General features: G+C 45.5%; 8 non-coding genes across 8 annotated transcripts; all 8 read left to right on the plus strand.

Moving 5' to 3' along the window:
* The first annotated feature begins 1866 nt into the window (after positions 1-1866).
* LOC130311466 (U2 spliceosomal RNA) lies at positions 1867-2057 on the plus strand. The gene has a single exon (XR_008859810.1). It is a non-coding gene; the product is annotated as a U2 spliceosomal RNA (small nuclear RNA).
* A 2093-nt stretch (positions 2058-4150) lies between these two features.
* LOC130311468 (U2 spliceosomal RNA) lies at positions 4151-4341 on the plus strand. Its single transcript, XR_008859812.1, has one exon. It is a non-coding gene; the product is annotated as a U2 spliceosomal RNA (small nuclear RNA).
* Positions 4342-6437: 2096 nt separating this feature from the next.
* Positions 6438-6628, plus strand: LOC130311469 (U2 spliceosomal RNA). Its single transcript, XR_008859813.1, has one exon. It is a non-coding gene; the product is annotated as a U2 spliceosomal RNA (small nuclear RNA).
* Positions 6629-8726: 2098 nt separating this feature from the next.
* On the plus strand, positions 8727-8917 carry LOC130311470 (U2 spliceosomal RNA). The gene has a single exon (XR_008859814.1). It is a non-coding gene; the product is annotated as a U2 spliceosomal RNA (small nuclear RNA).
* A 2078-nt stretch (positions 8918-10995) lies between these two features.
* Positions 10996-11186, plus strand: LOC130311471 (U2 spliceosomal RNA). Its single transcript, XR_008859815.1, has one exon. It is a non-coding gene; the product is annotated as a U2 spliceosomal RNA (small nuclear RNA).
* A 2097-nt stretch (positions 11187-13283) lies between these two features.
* Positions 13284-13474, plus strand: LOC130311472 (U2 spliceosomal RNA). Its single transcript, XR_008859816.1, has one exon. It is a non-coding gene; the product is annotated as a U2 spliceosomal RNA (small nuclear RNA).
* A 2094-nt stretch (positions 13475-15568) lies between these two features.
* Positions 15569-15759, plus strand: LOC130311473 (U2 spliceosomal RNA). The gene has a single exon (XR_008859817.1). It is a non-coding gene; the product is annotated as a U2 spliceosomal RNA (small nuclear RNA).
* A 2092-nt stretch (positions 15760-17851) lies between these two features.
* On the plus strand, positions 17852-18042 carry LOC130311474 (U2 spliceosomal RNA). The gene has a single exon (XR_008859818.1). It is a non-coding gene; the product is annotated as a U2 spliceosomal RNA (small nuclear RNA).
* Positions 18043-19283: the final 1241 nt, after the last annotated feature.

Consider the following 19283-nt stretch of genomic DNA (forward strand, 5'->3'; position numbering starts at 1 on the left):
TCATTTGAGTAGCCAGCACACCTGTGCAGGTAGGGCATGACATGATAGGCAGCTGCCTTGATAGCGGGTGGGTGCTGAATGTTCCTAATTGACAAAATAAGATTAATGCTTATGAAGAAATATAAAATCTCATCCCTTCCCCAATATCGCGCCACACCCCTACCCCTTAATTCCCTGGTTGAACTTGATGGACATATGTCTTTTTTCGACCGTACTAACTATGTAACTATGTAACATAACATGAGGGGGGTCTCCTGGCTGTTCACACAGGTGTGTCATTGCTGTACATTGACCATGCATTGCTTCTGTGGTATTGCAAAGGCAAAGACAAATGCTTCCAGCCATCCATTGCACTAATGGATTGGTCATCAGCTGGCTGTCTATGTCCCGCATCAATATAGACCAAAGTACAGAGGGTTAGGCTATGCTATTGTGCACCTACCTGATGCATCAGAAGGTGCGAGGCCCTTGCTAAATTCTGTGCACAGACTTTGAGATCTATACTTTAGACTGTATCTAAACCTGCTCCAACATGGACTGACATTCTGGCCTACTTTCAGCCGATGCGACTTGTCTGTCGCTGAACAGTCGCTTTTTATGTATTCAGCACCTATGTATAATGTTGTAAAAATGCTCTAGAAGCTAAAGTCGCAGAAATGTCACACATATTTGGCCTGCAACTTTCTGTGCGACAAATTCAGACAGGAAAAATCAGTATAAATCCTTAGAAAATTATCCCCCAGTGTCTCCATCTGCTGGCGGTATTGAATAAGCATTGCTGCACTGATGGGGTATGCATTAGACGAAAAAAAAGAAGAAAAAGAAGAATAATACGCCCAGAAAAGAGGCGAAAAGGAGAAAAACGTAAAAAAACGTGAAAAAAAAGTAAGAGGAAGAGAAGGGAAAAAAAGGTGGAAATGGGTTTAAAAGTGATTTCGGCGGAGAAATATATATATATATATATATATATATATATATATATATATATATATACGCGCACACACACACATATATATAAACGTATTCTCCGTTGAGATATTGCAGCCGCTGCTGTGTCCAGGCCCAGGAGCCTTAGCACTGTGCTGTGATGTCACTCAATACCACTGACATCACTAGGTGTAAACAACATCTCTCCTTTGCTGTGTATGTGACTATGGAGCTGTTTGGTGATGTCGTCTATTATGGCCTTCATAGAAGCAACAGGAGATTGTTGCATCCATCTAGAACCCTCAGAACTACAGTGCTATGATGTCACTCACTTCCACAGGCCTTGCAGAGTGTAAACAACAACAACCCAGCTTTGTTGTGTATGTAACCATAGGGATTTGTGATGTCACCTAGAACCTTCACAGCAGCGACAGCTTTATGAGGAGCATCAGCACTGCTCTGCCTGAGCAGAACCATCACCGCCATAGGTTGTCAAATAACCCGGATTTAACCCACACAGGTAAGTCCAATGGGGTGCAGGCATGTCCTCTATGCTTACAGCTTCCCGTGGGTGTTGGTTTGATACCGTTTGGGGACAGCCAAGGAGGCATCTGCAGGCAACAAAGGTAGGTGTGTGCTTGTGTGTGTGTTTCCTATGCAGATCCTAAGCCCAGTGTCACATGCAAGTAGGAGGAGTAAGAAGGGTTCCTGGCAAATCCGGGTTATGGATTGCATTTAAAAAGGCCCCGTGGGAGTGCAATGGGCCCCTGTCTTGCTGCTTAGCAATAATGGTATGGGTTTAGGTTCTGCTGTGTGTACTGGTGGTTGACTGCCCCCCAGCCCAGAGTGTGCATGGAAAATTGTCTGGCAGCCTCCCTGACAGCAAGCAGTGATAGTGCCCATGAAGGGGACCTTGTTGGGCCCGCCCCTTTCACGGTTATCGCTTCTCGGCCTTTTGGCTAAGATCAAGTGTAGTATCTGTTCTTATCAGTTTAATATCTGATACGTCCCCTATCTGGGGACCATATATTAAATGGATTTTTGAGAACGGGGGCCGATTTCGAAGCTTGCTTCCGTCGCCCTATGCATTGACCCGATATGGCAGTATCTTCGGGTACAGTGCACCACCCCCTTACAGGGTTAAAAAGAAAGATTCCTACTTTCATTGCTACCTGCTTGCTGGCTAGCCAGCTAGCCAGCCCTGTGGGCCTTGCTGCTGCTGCTGCTGCAGCCAAAAAACAAAAGGTGGTGCTGCTGCTGCTTCTGCTGCTTCTGCTTCTGCTTGTGTCTGGCCGCTGTTGGAGCGTCCAGGCACAGGACTTCTGCTGCTGCTGACTAAATGGCCTCCTTAATTGGATCATTTGAGTAGCCAGCACACCTGTGCAGGTAGGGCATGACATGATAGGCAGCTGCCTTGATAGCGGGTGGGTGCTGAATGTTCCTAATTGACAAAATAAGATTAATGCTTATGAAGAAATATAAAATCTCATCCCTTCCCCAATATCGCGCCACACCCCTACCCCTTAATTCCCTGGTTGAACTTGATGGACATATGTCTTTTTTCGAAAAGTACTAACTATGTAACTATGTAACATAACATGGGGGGGGGTCTCCTGGCTGTTCACACAGGTGTGTCATTGCTGTACATTGACCATGCATTGCTTCTGTGGTATTGCAAAGGCAAAGACAAATGCTTCCAGCCATCCATTGCACTAATGGATTGGTCATCAGCTGGCTGTCTATGTCCCGCATCAATATAGACCAAAGTACAGAGGGTTAGGCTATGCTATTGTGCACCTACCTGATGCATCAGAAGGTGCGAGGCCCTTGCTAAATTCTGTGCACAGACTTTGAGATCTATACTTTAGACTGTATCTAAACCTGCTCCAACATGGACTGACATTCTGGCCTACTTTCAGCCGATGCGACTTGTCTGTCGCTGAACAGTCGCTTTTTATGTATTCAGCACCTATGTATAATGTTGTAAAAATGCTCTAGAAGCTAAAGTCGCAGAAATGTCACACATATTTGGCCTGCAACTTTCTGTGCGACAAATTCAGACAGGAAAAATCAGTATAAATCCTTAGAAAATTATCCCCCAGTGTCTCCATCTGCTGGCGGTATTGAATAAGCATTGCTGCACTGATGGGGTATGCATTAGACGAAAAAAAAGAAGAAAAAGAAGAATAATACGCCCAGAAAAGAGGCGAAAAGGAGAAAAACGTAAAAAAACGTGAAAAAAAAGTAAGAGGAAGAGAAGGGAAAAAAAGGTGGAAATGGGTTTAAAAGTGATTTCGGCGGAGAAATATATATATATATATATACATATATATATATATATATATATATACGCGCACACACACACATATATATAAACGTATTCTCCGTTGAGATATTGCAGCCGCTGCTGTGTCCAGGCCCAGGAGCCTTAGCACTGTGCTGTGATGTCACTCAATACCACTGACATCACTAGGTGTAAACAACATCTCTCCTTTGCTGTGTATGTGACTATGGAGCTGTTTGGTGATGTCGTCTACTATGGCCTTCATAGAAGCAACAGGAGATTGTTGCATCCATCTAGAACCCTCAGAACTACAGTGCTATGATGTCACTCACTTCCACAGGCCTTGCAGAGTGTAAACAACAACAACCCAGCTTTGTTGTGTATGTAACCATAGGGATTTGTGATGTCACCTAGAACCTTCACAGCAGCGACAGCTTTATGAGGAGCATCAGCACTGCTCTGCCTGAGCAGAACCATCACCGCCATAGGTTGTCAAATAACCCGGATTTAACCCACACAGGTAAGTCCAATGGGGTGCAGGCATGTCCTCTATGCTTACAGCTTCCCGTGGGTGTTGGTTTGATACCGTTTGGGGACAGCCAAGGAGGCATCTGCAGGCAACAAAGGTAGGTGTGTGCTTGTGTGTGTGTTTCCTATGCAGATCCTAAGCCCAGTGTCACATGCAAGTAGGAGGAGTAAGAAGGGTTCCTGGCAAATCCGGGTTATGGATTGCATTTAAAAAGGCCCCGTGGGAGTGCAATGGGCCCCTGTCTTGCTGCTTAGCAATAATGGTATGGGTTTAGGTTCTGCTGTGTGTACTGGTGGTTGACTGCCCCCCAGCCCAGAGTGTGCATGGAAAATTGTCTGGCAGCCTCCCTGACAGCAAGCAGTGATAGTGCCCATGAAGGGGACCTTGTTGGGCCCGCCCCTTTCACGGTTATCGCTTCTCGGCCTTTTGGCTAAGATCAAGTGTAGTATCTGTTCTTATCAGTTTAATATCTGATACGTCCCCTATCTGGGGACCATATATTAAATGGATTTTTGAGAACGGGGGCCGATTTCGAAGCTTGCTTCCGTCGCCCTATGCATTGACCCGATATGGCAGTATCTTCGGGTACAGTGCACCACCCCCTTACAGGGTTAAAAAGAAAGATTCCTACTTTCATTGCTACCTGCTTGCTGGCTAGCCAGCTAGCCAGCCCTGTGGGCCTTGCTGCTGCTGCTGCAGCCAAAAAACAAAAGGTGGTGCTGCTGCTGCTTCTGCTGCTTCTGCTTCTGCTTGTGTCTGGCCGCTGTTGGAGCGTCCAGGCACAGGACTTCTGCTGCTGCTGACTAAATGGCCTCCTTAATTGGATCATTTGAGTAGCCAGCACACCTGTGCAGGTAGGGCATGACATGATAGGCAGCTGCCTTGATAGCGGGTGGGTGCTGAATGTTCCTAATTGACAAAATAAGATTAATGCTTATGAAGAAATATAAAATCTCATCCCTTCCCCAATATCGCGCCACACCCCTACCCCTTAATTCCCTGGTTGAACTTGATGGACATATGTCTTTTTTCGACCATACTAACTATGTAACTATGTAACATAACATGGGGGGGGTCTCCTGGCTGTTCACACAGGTGTGTCATTGCTGTACATTGACCATGCATTGCTTCTGTGGTATTGCAAAGGCAAAGACAAATGCTTCCAGCCATCCATTGCACTAATGGATTGGTCATCAGCTGGCTGTCTATGTCCCGCATCAATATAGACCAAAGTACAGAGGGTTAGGCTATGCTATTGTGCACCTACCTGATGCATCAGAAGGTGCGAGGCCCTTGCTAAATTCTGTGCACAGACTTTGAGATCTATACTTTAGACTGTATCTAAACCTGCTCCAACATGGACTGACATTCTGGCCTACTTTCAGCCGATGCGACTTGTCTGTCGCTGAACAGTCGCTTTTTATGTATTCAGCACCTATGTATAATGTTGTAAAAATGCTCTAGAAGCTAAAGTCGCAGAAATGTCACACATATTTGGCCTGCAACTTTCTGTGCGACAAATTCAGACAGGAAAAATCAGTATAAATCCTTAGAAAATTATCCCCCAGTGTCTCCATCTGCTGGCGGTATTGAATAAGCATTGCTGCACTGATGGGGTATGCATTAGACGAAAAAAAAGAAGAAAAAGAAGAATAATACGCCCAGAAAAGAGGCGAAAAGGAGAAAAACGTAAAAAAACGTGAAAAAAAAGTAAGAGGAAGAGAAGGGAAAAAAAGGTGGAAATGGGTTTAAAAGTGATTTCGGCGGAGAAATATATATATATATATATATACATATATATATATATATATATATATATATATACGCGCACACACACACATATATATAAACGTATTCTCCGTTGAGATATTGCAGCCGCTGCTGTGTCCAGGCCCAGGAGCCTTAGCACTGTGCTGTGATGTCACTCAATACCACTGACATCACTAGGTGTAAACAACATCTCTCCTTTGCTGTGTATGTGACTATGGAGCTGTTTGGTGATGTCGTCTATTATGGCCTTCATAGAAGCAACAGGAGATTGTTGCATCCATCTAGAACCCTCAGAACTACAGTGCTATGATGTCACTCACTTCCACAGGCCTTGCAGAGTGTAAACAACAACAACCCAGCTTTGTTGTGTATGTAACCATAGGGATTTGTGATGTCACCTAGAACCTTCACAGCAGCGACAGCTTTATGAGGAGCATCAGCACTGCTCTGCCTGAGCAGAACCATCACCGCCATAGGTTGTCAAATAACCCGGATTTAACCCACACAGGTAAGTCCAATGGGGTGCAGGCATGTCCTCTATGCTTACAGCTTCCCGTGGGTGTTGGTTTGATACCGTTTGGGGACAGCCAAGGAGGCATCTGCAGGCAACAAAGGTAGGTGTGTGCTTGTGTGTGTGTTTCCTATGCAGATCCTAAGCCCAGTGTCACATGCAAGTAGGAGGAGTAAGAAGGGTTCCTGGCAAATCCGGGTTATGGATTGCATTTAAAAAGGCCCCGTGGGAGTGCAATGGGCCCCTGTCTTGCTGCTTAGCAATAATGGTATGGGTTTAGGTTCTGCTGTGTGTACTGGTGGTTGACTGCCCCCCAGCCCAGAGTGTGCATGGAAAATTGTCTGGCAGCCTCCCTGACAGCAAGCAGTGATAGTGCCCATGAAGGGGACCTTGTTGGGCCCGCCCCTTTCACGGTTATCGCTTCTCGGCCTTTTGGCTAAGATCAAGTGTAGTATCTGTTCTTATCAGTTTAATATCTGATACGTCCCCTATCTGGGGACCATATATTAAATGGATTTTTGAGAACGGGGGCCGATTTCGAAGCTTGCTTCCGTCGCCCTATGCATTGACCCGATATGGCAGTATCTTCGGGTACAGTGCACCACCCCCTTACAGGGTTAAAAAGAAAGATTCCTACTTTCATTGCTACCTGCTTGCTGGCTAGCCAGCTAGCCAGCCCTGTGGGCCTTGCTGCTGCTGCTGCAGCCAAAAAACAAAAGGTGGTGCTGCTGCTGCTTCTGCTGCTTCTGCTTCTGCTTGTGTCTGGCCGCTGTTGGAGCGTCCAGGCACAGGACTTCTGCTGCTGCTGACTAAATGGCCTCCTTAATTGGATCATTTGAGTAGCCAGCACACCTGTGCAGGTAGGGCATGACATGATAGGCAGCTGCCTTGATAGCGGGTGGGTGCTGAATGTTCCTAATTGACAAAATAAGATTAATGCTTATGAAGAAATATAAAATCTCATCCCTTCCCCAATATCGCGCCACACCCCTACCCCTTAATTCCCTGGTTGAACTTGATGGACATATGTCTTTTTTCGACCGTACTAACTATGTAACTATGTAACATAACATGAGGGGGGTCTCCTGGCTGTTCACACAGGTGTGTCATTGCTGTACATTGACCATGCATTGCTTCTGTGGTATTGCAAAGGCAAAGACAAATGCTTCCAGCCATCCATTGCACTAATGGATTGGTCATCAGCTGGCTGTCTATGTCCCGCATCAATATAGACCAAAGTACAGAGGGTTAGGCTATGCTATTGTGCACCTACCTGATGCATCAGAAGGTGCGAGGCCCTTGCTAAATTCTGTGCACAGACTTTGAGATCTATACTTTAGACTGTATCTAAACCTGCTCCAACATGGACTGACATTCTGGCCTACTTTCAGCCGATGCGACTTGTCTGTCGCTGAACAGTCGCTTTTTATGTATTCAGCACCTATGTATAATGTTGTAAAAATGCTCTAGAAGCTAAAGTCGCAGAAATGTCACACATATTTGGCCTGCAACTTTCTGTGCGACAAATTCAGACAGGAAAAATCAGTATAAATCCTTAGAAAATTATCCCCCAGTGTCTCCATCTGCTGGCGGTATTGAATAAGCATTGCTGCACTGATGGGGTATGCATTAGACGAAAAAAAAGAAGAAAAAGAAGAATAATACGCCCAGAAAAGAGGCGAAAAGGAGAAAAACGTAAAAAAACGTGAAAAAAAAGTAAGAGGAAGAGAAGGGAAAAAAAGGTGGAAATGGGTTTAAAAGTGATTTCGGCGGAGAAATATATATATATATATATATATATATATATATATATATATATATATATATATATACGCGCACACACACACATATATATAAACGTATTCTCCGTTGAGATATTGCAGCCGCTGCTGTGTCCAGGCCCAGGAGCCTTAGCACTGTGCTGTGATGTCACTCAATACCACTGACATCACTAGGTGTAAACAACATCTCTCCTTTGCTGTGTATGTGACTATGGAGCTGTTTGGTGATGTCGTCTATTATGGCCTTCATAGAAGCAACAGGAGATTGTTGCATCCATCTAGAACCCTCAGAACTACAGTGCTATGATGTCACTCACTTCCACAGGCCTTGCAGAGTGTAAACAACAACAACCCAGCTTTGTTGTGTATGTAACCATAGGGATTTGTGATGTCACCTAGAACCTTCACAGCAGCGACAGCTTTATGAGGAGCATCAGCACTGCTCTGCCTGAGCAGAACCATCACCGCCATAGGTTGTCAAATAACCCGGATTTAACCCACACAGGTAAGTCCAATGGGGTGCAGGCATGTCCTCTATGCTTACAGCTTCCCGTGGGTGTTGGTTTGATACCGTTTGGGGACAGCCAAGGAGGCATCTGCAGGCAACAAAGGTAGGTGTGTGCTTGTGTGTGTGTTTCCTATGCAGATCCTAAGCCCAGTGTCACATGCAAGTAGGAGGAGTAAGAAGGGTTCCTGGCAAATCCGGGTTATGGATTGCATTTAAAAAGGCCCCGTGGGAGTGCAATGGGCCCCTGTCTTGCTGCTTAGCAATAATGGTATGGGTTTAGGTTCTGCTGTGTGTACTGGTGGTTGACTGCCCCCCAGCCCAGAGTGTGCATGGAAAATTGTCTGGCAGCCTCCCTGACAGCAAGCAGTGATAGTGCCCATGAAGGGGACCTTGTTGGGCCCGCCCCTTTCACGGTTATCGCTTCTCGGCCTTTTGGCTAAGATCAAGTGTAGTATCTGTTCTTATCAGTTTAATATCTGATACGTCCCCTATCTGGGGACCATATATTAAATGGATTTTTGAGAACGGGGGCCGATTTCGAAGCTTGCTTCCGTCGCCCTATGCATTGACCCGATATGGCAGTATCTTCGGGTACAGTGCACCACCCCCTTACAGGGTTAAAAAGAAAGATTCCTACTTTCATTGCTACCTGCTTGCTGGCTAGCCAGCTAGCCAGCCCTGTGGGCCTTGCTGCTGCTGCTGCAGCCAAAAAACAAAAGGTGGTGCTGCTGCTGCTTCTGCTGCTTCTGCTTCTGCTTGTGTCTGGCCGCTGTTGGAGCGTCCAGGCACAGGACTTCTGCTGCTGCTGACTAAATGGCCTCCTTAATTGGATCATTTGAGTAGCCAGCACACCTGTGCAGGTAGGGCATGACATGATAGGCAGCTGCCTTGATAGCGGGTGGGTGCTGAATGTTCCTAATTGACAAAATAAGATTAATGCTTATGAAGAAATATAAAATCTCATCCCTTCCCCAATATCGCGCCACACCCCTACCCCTTAATTCCCTGGTTGAACTTGATGGACATATGTCTTTTTTCGAAAAGTACTAACTATGTAACTATGTAACATAACATGGGGGGGGGTCTCCTGGCTGTTCACACAGGTGTGTCATTGCTGTACATTGACCATGCATTGCTTCTGTGGTATTGCAAAGGCAAAGACAAATGCTTCCAGCCATCCATTGCACTAATGGATTGGTCATCAGCTGTCTGTCTATGTCCCGCATCAATATAGACCAAAGTACAGAGGGTTAGGCTATGCTATTGTGCACCTACCTGATGCATCAGAAGGTGCGAGGCCCTTGCTAAATTCTGTGCACAGACTTTGAGATCTATACTTTAGACTGTATCTAAACCTGCTCCAACATGGACTGACATTCTGGCCTACTTTCAGCCGATGCGACTTGTCTGTCGCTGAACAGTCGCTTTTTATGTATTCAGCACCTATGTATAATGTTGTAAAAATGCTCTAGAAGCTAAAGTCGCAGAAATGTCACACATATTTGGCCTGCAACTTTCTGTGCGACAAATTCAGACAGGAAAAATCAGTATAAATCCTTAGAAAATTATCCCCCAGTGTCTCCATCTGCTGGCGGTATTGAATAAGCATTGCTGCACTGATGGGGTATGCATTAGACGAAAAAAAAGAAGAAAAAGAAGAATAATACGCCCAGAAAAGAGGCGAAAAGGAGAAAAACGTAAAAAAACGTGAAAAAAAAGTAAGAGGAAGAGAAGGGAAAAAAAGGTGGAAATGGGTTTAAAAGTGATTTCGGCGGAGAAATATATATATATATATATATATATATATATATATACGCGCACACACACATATATATAAACGTATTCTCCGTTGAGATATTGCAGCCGCTGCTGTGTCCAGGCCCAGGAGCCTTAGCACTGTGCTGTGATGTCACTCAATACCACTGACATCACTAGGTGTAAACAACATCTCTCCTTTGCTGTGTATGTGACTATGGAGCTGTTTGGTGATGTCGTCTATTATGGCCTTCATAGAAGCAACAGGAGATTGTTGCATCCATCTAGAACCCTCAGAACTACAGTGCTATGATGTCACTCACTTCCACAGGCCTTGCAGAGTGTAAACAACAACAACCCAGCTTTGTTGTGTATGTAACCATAGGGATTTGTGATGTCACCTAGAACCTTCACAGCAGCGACAGCTTTATGAGGAGCATCAGCACTGCTCTGCCTGAGCAGAACCATCACCGCCATAGGTTGTCAAATAACCCGGATTTAACCCACACAGGTAAGTCCAATGGGGTGCAGGCATGTCCTCTATGCTTACAGCTTCCCGTGGGTGTTGGTTTGATACCGTTTGGGGACAGCCAAGGAGGCATCTGCAGGCAACAAAGGTAGGTGTGTGCTTGTGTGTGTGTTTCCTATGCAGATCCTAAGCCCAGTGTCACATGCAAGTAGGAGGAGTAAGAAGGGTTCCTGGCAAATCCGGGTTATGGATTGCATTTAAAAAGGCCCCGTGGGAGTGCAATGGGCCCCTGTCTTGCTGCTTAGCAATAATGGTATGGGTTTAGGTTCTGCTGTGTGTACTGGTGGTTGACTGCCCCCCAGCCCAGAGTGTGCATGGAAAATTGTCTGGCAGCCTCCCTGACAGCAAGCAGTGATAGTGCCCATGAAGGGGACCTTGTTGGGCCCGCCCCTTTCACGGTTATCGCTTCTCGGCCTTTTGGCTAAGATCAAGTGTAGTATCTGTTCTTATCAGTTTAATATCTGATACGTCCCCTATCTGGGGACCATATATTAAATGGATTTTTGAGAACGGGGGCCGATTTCGAAGCTTGCTTCCGTCGCCCTATGCATTGACCCGATATGGCAGTATCTTCGGGTACAGTGCACCACCCCCTTACAGGGTTAAAAAGAAAGATTCCTACTTTCATTGCTACCTGCTTGCTGGCTAGCCAGCTAGCCAGCCCTGTGGGCCTTGCTGCTGCTGCTGCAGCCAAAAAACAAAAGGTGGTGCTGCTGCTGCTTCTGCTGCTTCTGCTTCTGCTTGTGTCTGGCCGCTGTTGGAGCGTCCAGGCACAGGACTTCTGCTGCTGCTGACTAAATGGCCTCCTTAATTGGATCATTTGAGTAGCCAGCACACCTGTGCAGGTAGGGCATGACATGATAGGCAGCTGCCTTGATAGCGGGTGGGTGCTGAATGTTCCTAATTGACAAAATAAGATTAATGCTTATGAAGAAATATAAAATCTCATCCCTTCCCCAATATCGCGCCACACCCCTACCCCTTAATTCCCTGGTTGAACTTGATGGACATATGTCTTTTTTCGACCGTACTAACTATGTAACTATGTAACATAACATGGGGGGGTCTCCTGGCTGTTCACACAGGTGTGTCATTGCTGTACATTGACCATGCATTGCTTCTGTGGTATTGCAAAGGCAAAGACAAATGCTTCCAGCCATCCATTGCACTAATGGATTGGTCATCAGCTGGCTGTCTATGTCCCGCATCAATATAGACCAAAGTACAGAGGGTTAGGCTATGCTATTGTGCACCTACCTGATGCATCAGAAGGTGCGAGGCCCTTGCTAAATTCTGTGCACAGACTTTGAGATCTATACTTTAGACTGTATCTAAACCTGCTCCAACATGGACTGACATTCTGGCCTACTTTCAGCCGATGCGACTTGTCTGTCGCTGAACAGTCGCTTTTTATGTATTCAGCACCTATGTATAATGTTGTAAAAATGCTCTAGAAGCTAAAGTCGCAGAAATGTCACACATATTTGGCCTGCAACTTTCTGTGCGACAAATTCAGACAGGAAAAATCAGTATAAATCCTTAGAAAATTATCCCCCAGTGTCTCCATCTGCTGGCGGTATTGAATAAGCATTGCTGCACTGATGGGGTATGCATTAGACGAAAAAAAAGAAGAAAAAGAAGAATAATACGCCCAGAAAAGAGGCGAAAAGGAGAAAAACGTAAAAAAACGTGAAAAAAAAGTAAGAGGAAGAGAAGGGAAAAAAAGGTGGAAATGGGTTTAAAAGTGATTTCGGCGGAGAAATATATATATATATATATACATATATATATATATATATATATATATATATATATACGCGCACACACACACATATATATAAACGTATTCTCCGTTGAGATATTGCAGCCGCTGCTGTGTCCAGGCCCAGGAGCCTTAGCACTGTGCTGTGATGTCACTCAATACCACTGACATCACTAGGTGTAAACAACATCTCTCCTTTGCTGTGTATGTGACTATGGAGCTGTTTGGTGATGTCGTCTATTATGGCCTTCATAGAAGCAACAGGAGATTGTTGCATCCATCTAGAACCCTCAGAACTACAGTGCTATGATGTCACTCACTTCCACAGGCCTTGCAGAGTGTAAACAACAACAACCCAGCTTTGTTGTGTATGTAACCATAGGGATTTGTGATGTCACCTAGAACCTTCACAGCAGCGACAGCTTTATGAGGAGCATCAGCACTGCTCTGCCTGAGCAGAACCATCACCGCCATAGGTTGTCAAATAACCCGGATTTAACCCACACAGGTAAGTCCAATGGGGTGCAGGCATGTCCTCTATGCTTACAGCTTCCCGTGGGTGTTGGTTTGATACCGTTTGGGGACAGCCAAGGAGGCATCTGCAGGCAACAAAGGTAGGTGTGTGCTTGTGTGTGTGTTTCCTATGCAGATCCTAAGCCCAGTGTCACATGCAAGTAGGAGGAGTAAGAAGGGTTCCTGGCAAATCCGGGTTATGGATTGCATTTAAAAAGGCCCCGTGGGAGTGCAATGGGCCCCTGTCTTGCTGCTTAGCAATAATGGTATGGGTTTAGGTTCTGCTGTGTGTACTGGTGGTTGACTGCCCCCCAGCCCAGAGTGTGCATGGAAAATTGTCTGGCAGCCTCCCTGACAGCAAGCAGTGATAGTGCCCATGAAGGGGACCTTGTTGGGCCCGCCCCTTTCACGGTTATCGCTTCTCGGCCTTTTGGCTAAGATCAAGTGTAGTATCTGTTCTTATCAGTTTAATATCTGATACGTCCCCTATCTGGGGACCATATATTAAATGGATTTTTGAGAACGGGGGCCGATTTCGAAGCTTGCTTCCGTCGCCCTATGCATTGACCCGATATGGCAGTATCTTCGGGTACAGTGCACCACCCCCTTACAGGGTTAAAAAGAAAGATTCCTACTTTCATTGCTACCTGCTTGCTGGCTAGCCAGCTAGCCAGCCCTGTGGGCCTTGCTGCTGCTGCTGCAGCCAAAAAACAAAAGGTGGTGCTGCTGCTGCTTCTGCTGCTTCTGCTTCTGCTTGTGTCTGGCCGCTGTTGGAGCGTCCAGGCACAGGACTTCTGCTGCTGCTGACTAAATGGCCTCCTTAATTGGATCATTTGAGTAGCCAGCACACCTGTGCAGGTAGGGCATGACATGATAGGCAGCTGCCTTGATAGCGGGTGGGTGCTGAATGTTCCTAATTGACAAAATAAGATTAATGCTTATGAAGAAATATAAAATCTCATCCCTTCCCCAATATCGCGCCACACCCCTACCCCTTAATTCCCTGGTTGAACTTGATGGACATATGTCTTTTTTCGACCGTACTAACTATGTAACTATGTAACATAACATGGGGGGGGTCTCCTGGCTGTTCACACAGGTGTGTCATTGCTGTACATTGACCATGCATTGCTTCTGTGGTATTGCAAAGGCAAAGACAAATGCTTCCAGCCATCCATTGCACTAATGGATTGGTCATCAGCTGGCTGTCTATGTCCCGCATCAATATAGACCAAAGTACAGAGGGTTAGGCTATGCTATTGTGCACCTACCTGATGCATCAGAAGGTGCGAGGCCCTTGCTAAATTCTGTGCACAGACTTTGAGATCTATACTTTAGACTGTATCTAAACCTGCTCCAACATGGACTGACATTCTGGCCTACTTTCAGCCGATGCGACTTGTCTGTCGCTGAACAGTCGCTTTTTATGTATTCAGCACCTATGTATAATGTTGTAAAAATGCTCTAGAAGCTAAAGTCGCAGAAATGTCACACATATTTGGCCTGCAACTTTCTGTGCGACAAATTCAGACAGGAAAAATCAGTATAAATCCTTAGAAAATTATCCCCCAGTGTCTCCATCTGCTGGCGGTATTGAATAAGCATTGCTGCACTGATGGGGTATGCATTAGACGAAAAAAAAGAAGAAAAAGAAGAATAATACGCCCAGAAAAGAGGCGAAAAGGAGAAAAACGTAAAAAAACGTGAAAAAAAAGTAAGAGGAAGAGAAGGGAAAAAAAGGTGGAAATGGGTTTAAAAGTGATTTCGGCGGAGAAATATATATATATATATATACATATATATATATATATATATATATATATATACGCGCACACACACACATATATATAAACGTATTCTCCGTTGAGATATTGCAGCCGCTGCTGTGTCCAGGCCCAGGAGCCTTAGCACTGTGCTGTGATGTCACTCAATACCACTGACATCACTAGGTGTAAACAACATCTCTCCTTTGCTGTGTATGTGACTATGGAGCTGTTTGGTGATGTCGTCTATCATGGCCTTCATAGAAGCAACAGGAGATTGTTGCATCCATCTAGAACCCTCAGAACTACAGTGCTATGATGTCACTCACTTCCACAGGCCTTGCAGAGTGTAAACAACAACAACCCAGCTTTGTTGTGTATGTAACCATAGGGATTTGTGATGTCACCTAGAACCTTCACAGCAGCGACAGCTTTATGAGGAGCATCAGCACTGCTCTGCCTGAGCAGAACCATCACCGCCATAGGTTGTCAAATAACCCGGATTTAACCCACACAGGTAAGTCCAATGGGGTGCAGGCATGTCCTCTATGCTTACAGCTTCCCGTGGGTGTTGGTTTGATACCGTTTGGGGACAGCCAAGGAGGCATCTGCAGGCAACAAAGGTAGGTGTGTGCTTGTGTGTGTGTTTCCTATGCAGATCCTAAGCCCAGTGTCACATGCAAGTAGGAGGAGTAAGAAGGGTTCCTGGCAAATCCGGGTTATGGATTGCATTTAAAAAGGCCCCGTGGGAGTGCAATGGGCCCCTGTCTTGCTGCTTAGCAATAATGGTATGGGTTTAGGTTCTGCTGTGTGTACTGGTGGTTGACTGCCCCCCAGCCCAGAGTGTGCATGGAAAATTGTCTGGCAGCCTCCCTGACAGCAAGCAGTGATAGTGCCCATGAAGGGGACCTTGTTGGGCCCGCCCCTTTCACGGTTATCGCTTCTCGGCCTTTTGGCTAAGATCAAGTGTAGTATCTGTTCTTATCAGTTTAATATCTGATACGTCCCCTATCTGGGGACCATATATTAAATGGATTTTTGAGAACGGGGGCCGATTTCGAAGCTTGCTTCCGTCGCCCTATGCATTGACCCGATATGGCAGTATCTTCGGGTACAGTGCACCACCCCCTTACAGGGTTAAAAAGAAAGATTCCTACTTTCATTGCTACCTGCTTGCTGGCTAGCCAGCTAGCCAGCCCTGTGGGCCTTGCTGCTGCTGCTGCAGCCAAAAAACAAAAGGTGGTGCTGCTGCTGCTTCTGCTGCTTCTGCTTCTGCTTGTGTCTGGCCGCTGTTGGAGCGTCCAGGCACAGGACTTCTGCTGCTGCTGACTAAATGGCCTCCTTAATTGGATCATTTGAGTAGCCAGCACACCTGTGCAGGTAGGGCATGACATGATAGGCAGCTGCCTTGATAGCGGGTGGGTGCTGAATGTTCCTAATTGACAAAATAAGATTAATGCTTATGAAGAAATATAAAATCTCATCCCTTCCCCAATATCGCGCCACACCCCTACCCCTTAATTCCCTGGTTGAACTTGATGGACATATGTCTTTTTTCGACCGTACTAACTATGTAACTATGTAACATAACATGGGGGGGGTCTCCTGGCTGTTCACACAGGTGTGTCATTGCTGTACATTGACCATGCATTGCTTCTGTGGTATTGCAAAGGCAAAGACAAATGCTTCCAGCCATCCATTGCACTAATGGATTGGTCATCAGCTGGCTGTCTATGTCCCGCATCAATATAGACCAAAGTACAGAGGGTTAGGCTATGCTATTGTGCACCTACCTGATGCATCAGAAGGTGCGAGGCCCTTGCTAAATTCTGTGCACAGACTTTGAGATCTATACTTTAGACTGTATCTAAACCTGCTCCAACATGGACTGACATTCTGGCCTACTTTCAGCCGATGCGACTTGTCTGTCGCTGAACAGTCGCTTTTTATGTATTCAGCACCTATGTATAATGTTGTAAAAATGCTCTAGAAGCTAAAGTCGCAGAAATGTCACACATATTTGGCCTGCAACTTTCTGTGCGACAAATTCAGACAGGAAAAATCAGTATAAATCCTTAGAAAATTATCCCCCAGTGTCTCCATCTGCTGGCGGTATTGAATAAGCATTGCTGCACTGATGGGGTATGCATTAGACGAAAAAAAAGAAGAAAAAGAAGAATAATACGCCCAGAAAAGAGGCGAAAAGGAGAAAAACGTAAAAAAACGTGAAAAAAAAGTAAGAGGAAGAGAAGGGAAAAAAAGGTGGAAATGGGTTTAAAAGTGATTTCGGCGGAGAAATATATATATATATATATATATATATATATATATATATATATATATATACGCGCACACACACACATATATATAAACGTATTCTCCGTTGAGATATTGCAGCCGCTGCTGTGTCCAGGCCCAGGAGCCTTAGCACTGTGCTGTGATGTCACTCAATACCACTGACATCACTAGGTGTAAACAACATCTCTCCTTTGCTGTGTATGTGACTATGGAGCTGTTTGGTGATGTCGTCTATTATGGCCTTCATAGAAGCAACAGGAGATTGTTGCATCCATCTAGAACCCTCAGAACTACAGTGCTATGATGTCACTCACTTCCACAGGCCTTGCAGAGTGTAAACAACAACAACCCAGCTTTGTTGTGTATGTAACCATAGGGATTTGTGATGTCACCTAGAACCTTCACAGCAGCGACAGCTTTATGAGGAGCATCAGCACTGCTCTGCCTGAGCAGAACCATCACCGCCATAGGTTGTCAAATAACCCGGATTTAACCCACACAGGTAAGTCCAATGGGGTGCAGGCATGTCCTCTATGCTTACAGCTTCCCGTGGGTGTTGGTTTGATACCGTTTGGGGACAGCCAAGGAGGCATCTGCAGGCAACAAAGGTAGGTGTGTGCTTGTGTGTGTGTTTCCTATGCAGATCCTAAGCCCAGTGTCACATGCAAGTAGGAGGAGTAAGAAGGGTTCCTGGCAAATCCGGGTTATGGATTGCATTTAAAAAGGCCCCGTGGGAGTGCAATGGGCCCCTGTCTTGCTGCTTAGCAATAATGGTATGGGTTTAGGTTCTGCTGTGTGTACTGGTGGTTGACTGCCCCCCAGCCCAGAGTGTGCATGGAAAATTGTCTGGCAGCCTCCCTGACAGCAAGCAGTGATAGTGCCCATGAAGGGGACCTTGTTGGGCCCGCCCCTTTCACGGTTATCGCTTCTCGGCCTTTTGGCTAAGATCAAGTGTAGTATCTGTTCTTATCAGTTTAATATCTGATACGTCCCCTATCTGGGGACCATATATTAAATGGATTTTTGAGAACGGGGGCCGATTTCGAAGCTTGCTTCCGTCGCCCTATGCATTGACCCGATATGGCAGTATCTTCGGGTACAGTGCACCACCCCCTTACAGGGTTAAAAAGAAAGATTCCTACTTTCATTGCTACCTGCTTGCTGGCTAGCCAGCTAGCCAGCCCTGTGGGCCTTGCTGCTGCTGCTGCAGCCAAAAAACAAAAGGTGGTGCTGCTGCTGCTTCTGCTGCTTCTGCTTCTGCTTGTGTCTGGCCGCTGTTGGAGCGTCCAGGCACAGGACTTCTGCTGCTGCTGACTAAATGGCCTCCTTAATTGGATCATTTGAGTAGCCAGCACACCTGTGCAGGTAGGGCATGACATGATAGGCAGCTGCCTTGATAGCGGGTGGGTGCTGAATGTTCCTAATTGACAAAATAAGATTAATGCTTATGAAGAAATATAAAATCTCATCCCTTCCCCAATATCGCGCCACACCCCTACCCCTTAATTCCCTGGTTGAACTTGATGGACATATGTCTTTTTTCGACCGTACTAACTATGTAACTATGTAACATAACATGGGGGGGGTCTCCTGGCTGTTCACACAGGTGTGTCATTGCTGTACATTGACCATGCATTGCTTCTGTGGTATTGCAAAGGCAAAGACAAATGCTTCCAGCCATCCATTGCACTAATGGATTGGTCATCAGCTGGCTGTCTATGTCCCGCATCAATATAGACCAAAGTACAGAGGGTTAGGCTATGCTATTGTGCACCTACCTGATGCATCAGAAGGTGCGAGGCCCTTGCTAAATTCTGTGCACAGACTTTGAGATCTATACTTTAGACTGTATCTAAACCTGCTCCAACATGGACTGACATTCTGGCCTACTTTCAGCCGATGCGACTTGTCTGTCGCTGAACAGTCGCTTTTTATGTATTCAGCACCTATGTATAATGTTGTAAAAATGCTCTAGAAGCTAAAGTCGCAGAAATGTCACACATATTTGGCCTGCAACTTTCTGTGCGACAAATTCAGACAGGAAAAATCAGTATAAATCCTTAGAAAATTATCCCCCAGTGTCTCCATCTGCTGGCGGTATTGAATAAGCATTGCTGCACTGATGGGGTATGCATTAGACGAAAAAAAAGAAGAAAAAGAAGAATAATACGCCCAGAAAAGAGGCGAAAAGGAGAAAAACGTAAAAAAACGTGAAAAAAAAGTAAGAGGAAGAGAAGGGAAAAAAAGGTGGAAATGGGTTTAAAAGTGATTTCGGCGGAGATATATATATATATATATATATATATATATATATATATATATATATATATATATACGCGCACACACACACATA

This window comes from Hyla sarda, unplaced genomic scaffold, assembly GCF_029499605.1.
Source record: "Hyla sarda isolate aHylSar1 unplaced genomic scaffold, aHylSar1.hap1 scaffold_1638, whole genome shotgun sequence".
Classification (NCBI taxonomy): Eukaryota; Metazoa; Chordata; class Amphibia; order Anura; family Hylidae; genus Hyla; species Hyla sarda.